Here is a 5,000-nt window from a genome sequence, read left to right as displayed (position 1 = left end):
CCGGGCCCGCCGACTCTGTCCCCTCGCACCCTTCGGAGTAGACCGGGGTGGGAAGGCTCCACTTTGGCGCAGGCGGGCCCCGGCCAGGGAAAGCCGCCGGTCCACCGCTCAGGGGCCCGGCGACCCCGGCGGGGCGGAAGGGGATCCCGGCTCCGGGGCCGCGGGACTCGGTCGGGGACCTCCGCCGTCGCCTCGGTGCCCCCGCCGGACCCCGGGGGTGTCCGCGACGGGCAGTCGTCCCGGTCTACCGGGGCCCCGGCCGGATCAGCCTTTCTCTTTCCCACGCCACGATGGATGCACGGGATCCCGGCTCCGGGGCCGCGGGCCTCGGTCGGCGACCTCCGCCGTCGCCTCGGTGTCCCCGCCGGACCCCGGGGGTGCCCGCGACGGGGAGACGGCCGGGTCTACCGGGACGGCCTCGGGCGGGTCCGGCTTACCGGGGCCCCGGCCGGATCAGCCTTTCTGTTTCCCCCGCCACGATGGATGCACGGGATCCCGGCTCCGGGGCCGCGGGCCTCGGTCGGGGACCTCCGCCTTCGCCTCGGTGCCCACGCCGGACCCCGGGGGTGCCCGCGACGGGCAGAGGGCCGGGTCTACTGGGACGGCCTCGGGCGGGTCCGGCTTACCGGGGCCCCGGCCGGATCAGCCTTTCTGTTTCCCCCGCCACGATGGATGCACGGGATCCCGGCTCCGGCGCCGCGGGCCTCGGTCGGGGACCTCCGCCTTCGCCTCGGTGCCCCCGCCGGACCCCGGGGGTGTCCGCGCCGGGCAGTCTTCCCGGTCTACCGGGGCCCCGGCCGGATCAGCCTTTCTGTTTCCCCCGCCACGATGGATGCACGGGATCCCGGCTCCGGGTCCGCGGGCCTCGGTCGGGGACCTCCGCCGTCGCCTCGGCGCCCCCGCCGGACCCCGGGGGTGCCCGCGACGGGCAGTCGTCCCGGTCTACCGGGGCCCCGGCCGGATCAGCCTTTCTGTTTCCCCCGCCACGATGGATGCACGGGATCCCGGCTCCGGCGCCGCGGGCCTCGGTCGGGGACCTCCGCCTTCGCCTCGGTGCCCACGCCGGACCCCGGGGGTGTCCGCGCCGGGCAGTCTTCCCGGTCTACCGGGGCCCCGGCCGGATCAGCCTTTCTGTTTCCCCCGCCACGATGGATGCACGGGATCCCGGCTCCGGGTCCGCGGGCCTCGGTCGGGGACCTCCGCCGTCGCCTCGGCGCCCCCGCCGGACCCCGGGGGTGCCCGCGACGGGCAGTCGTCCCGGTCTACCGGGGCCCCGGCCGGATCAGCCTTTCTGTTTCCCCCGCCACGATGGATGCACGGGATCCCGGCTCCGGCGCCGCGGGCCTCGGTCGGGGACCTCCGCCTTCGCCTCGGTGCCCACGCCGGACCCCGGGGGTGTCCGCGCCGGGCAGTCTTCCCGGTCTACCGGGGCCCCGGCCGGATCAGCCTTTCTGTTTCCCCCGCCACGATGGATGCACGGGATCCCGGCTCCGGGTCCGCGGGCCTCGGTCGGGGACCTCCGCCGTCGCCTCGGTGCCCACGCCGGACCCCGGGGGTGCCCGAGACGGGGAGAGGGCCGGGTCTACCGGGACGGCCTCGGGCGGGTCCGGCTTACCGGGGCCCCGGCCGGATCAGCCTTTCTGTTTCCCCCGCCACGATGGATGCACGGGATCCCGGCTCCGGGTCCGCGGGCCTCGGTCGGGGACCTCCGCCGTCGCCTCGGCGCCCCCGCCGGACCCCGGGGGTGCCCGCGACGGGCAGTCGTCCCGGTCTACCGGGGCCCCGGCCGGATCAGCCTTTCTGTTTCCCCCGCCACGATGGATGCACGGGATCCCGGCTCCGGCGCCGCGGACCTCGGTCGGGGACCTCCGCCGTCGCCTCGGTGCCCCCGCCGGACCCCGGGGGTGTCCGCGCCGGGCAGTCTTCCCGGTCTACCGGGGCCCCGGCCGGATCAGCCTTTCTGTTTCCCCCGCCACGATGGATGCACGGGATCCCGGCTCCGGGTCCGCGGGCCTCGGTCGGGGACCTCCGCCGTCGCCTCGGCGCCCCCGCCGGACCCCGGGGGTGCCCGCGACGGGCAGTCGTCCCGGTCTACCGGGGCCCCGGCCGGATCAGCCTTTCTGTTTCCCCCGCCACGATGGATGCACGGGATCCCGGCTCCGGCGCCGCGGGCCTCGGTCGGGGACCTCCGCCTTCGCCTCGGTGCCCACGCCGGACCCCGGGGGTGTCCGCGCCGGGCAGTCTTCCCGGTCTACCGGGGCCCCGGCCGGATCAGCCTTTCTGTTTCCCCCGCCACGATGGATGCACGGGATCCCGGCTCCGGGTCCGCGGGCCTCGGTCGGGGACCTCCGCCGTCGCCTCGGTGCCCCCGCCGGACCCCGGGGGTGCCCGCGACGGGCAGTCGTCCCGGTCTACCGGGGCCCCGGCCGGATCAGCCTTTCTGTTTCCCCCGCCACGATGGATGCACGGGATCCCGGCTCCGGGTCCGCGGGCCTCGGTCGGGGACCTCCGCCGTCGCCTCGGTGCCCCCGCCGGACCCCGGGGGTGCCCGCGACGGGCAGTCGTCCCGGTCTACCGGGGCCCCGGCCGGATCAGCCTTTCTGTTTCCCCCGCCACGATGGATGCACGGGATCCCGGCTCCGGCGCCGCGGGCCTCGGTCGGGGACCTCCGCCTTCGCCTCGGTGCCCACGCCGGACCCCGGGGGTGTCCGCGCCGGGCAGTCTTCCCGGTCTACCGGGGCCCCGGCCGGATCAGCCTTTCTGTTTCCCCCGCCACGATGGATGCACGGGATCCCGGCTCCGGCGCCGCGGGCCTCGGTCGGGGACCTCCGCCGTCCCCTCGGTGCCCACGCCGGCCCCCGGGGGTGTCCGCGCCGGGCAGTCGTCCCGGTCTACCGGGACGGCCTTGGGCGGGTCCGGTTTACCCGGGCCTCGGCCGGCCTAGAGTGTTTCTGTTTCCCCGCCTTGATGGATGTACGGGATCCCGGCGCGGGGGCCCCGGGCCTCGGTCGGGGACCTCCGCCGTCGCCTCGGTGCCCGCGCCGGGGCCCTGGGGTGTCCGTGACGGGCAGCCGTCCCGGTCTACCGGGACGCTCGGGCGGGACCGGTTTACCCGGGCCTCGGCCGGACCGGAGTGTTTCCGTTTTCTGCTTCCCTGCCAGGATGGCTGCGAGGGGTTGATTGAAAGAGCTGGTTTGACGTGAAAAGCTTGACTTCAAGTGAAAAGTTTGTTACAATTTCTGCCATCTTCCTTCCTCCAAAGTTTTGGGTGTAGTTTTCCCAGAGGAACCTCTCGTAGGCCTTTCATTTCTCATCTTAACTTCCCTCATTTATTCCATATTTTCCTTCCTCTTGCCGAATGGCCGAATCCAGTCCATTTCTAGTCAAGGAAATTATTCTTATTTCTTGCTGACCTATTTGCTTTGTGGAGCAAGTCGTTCTTAGGTCCCTTTGTTCTTTCTTCAACTTCTTCTGCTCCTTCTCTCGACGCTTTCTCGTCTTGTTCTCTTACTTGGCTCTCTTTTGGCTGTTCTTTCTTCTCCTCCCGTCGTCCGTCCCCACTTTCATCTCTCCATCTTTCCTGTTCTTGGTCATCTCTACGTTGTTTATCAAATAATTCCGCTTTCTCTCTTGAATCTACTCGATATCTTTGCTCTCGCCAGCTCGCCGATATTTCAGCTCGCCGATATTTTGTGCTTTCCCGTCGTGTTTCCCATCCATTGCGATCTCTCTGCTCTCCCTGTCTTCTCGGTAAATCGGAGATGAATTTCTCTGGGCGGGTGGTTTCTCATCGCGTGTCTTGTGTGCGCTCCCTACGTTTCGTCCATCCCGTTTAATATCTATCCCTCCCTCCCTCTCCTTGCTTTCTTCCATTGCTTCTGCTAATATCATTTCCAGAATGATAACCCTGAGCCTGAACCTGAACCTAACCCTAACCCTACAACTTTTCTCCCTAACCCTAACCCTAACCCTAACCCTAACCCTAACCCTAACCCTAACCCTACAACTTTTCTCCCTAACCCTAACCCTAACCCTAACCCTAACCCTAACCCTAACTCTACAACTTGTTTCTCTAACCCTAACCCTAACCCTAACCCTAACCCCAACCCCAACCCCAACCCTAACCCTAACCCTAACCCTAACCCTAACCCTACAACTTTTCTCCCTAACCCTAACCCTAACCCTAACCCTAACCCCAACCCTAACCCTACAACTGTTTTCTCTAACCCCAACCCTAACCCTATAACTTTTCTCCCTAACCCTAACCCTAACCCTAACCCTAACCCCAACCCTAACCCCAACCCTAACCCTACAACTGTTTTCTCTAACCCTAACCCTAACCCTACAACTTTTCTCCCTAACCCTAACCCTAACCCTAACCCTAACCCCAACCCTAACCCTACAACTGTTTTCTCTAACCCCAACCCTAACCCTATAACTTTTTTCCCTAACCCTAACCCTAACCCTAACCCACACTTTCGACTTAAAACCGTTTTTAGATTTAAAGTCGTCTTTCGACTTAAAGACGGACAGACGGCCCGGTCTACCGGGCCGCTCGGGCAGCCTCGGCCGGACCGGCGTCTCTGTTTCTGTTTCCCTGCCACGATGGATGTCGCGTGCGAGGGGTTGCTTTACATAGCTGGTTTGAAGTTGAAAGCTTCCGTTCTTGCCTAGATCTCTTGCTATCGCAAGCCTTCCGATCCAAGCTCCCATCGCAGTTTCAAGCGTCCTGCTTTCTTGGTTGGGAAAATCGGGGCGGCGAGACCTGACGCTCGCTTCCCCGACCCCGACCCTCACCCTTCTTCGAATGGTCTTTCTAATGCCAGCAGCGCTCAGGGAGAAATGTCACCCCCAGAAGACGAGAGCACAGCTTGCCCAATTCCGGTCTCCACACACCGGACTCGTCGACTTTCAAAACGTATTCCGCTTTTATGATCGTTTTAAAACTAAAACGACGATCCACCGGCGGCGATACTGACATTTAAGCGGAGAGCGGGAAA

Source organism: Pituophis catenifer, unplaced genomic scaffold, assembly GCF_029215685.1.
Source record: "Pituophis catenifer annectens isolate HBS135680 unplaced genomic scaffold, rPitCat1.0.hap2 SCAF_80, whole genome shotgun sequence".
NCBI lineage: Eukaryota > Metazoa > Chordata > Lepidosauria > Squamata > Colubridae > Pituophis > Pituophis catenifer.
Note: the sequence above shows the minus strand (reverse complement) of the source record.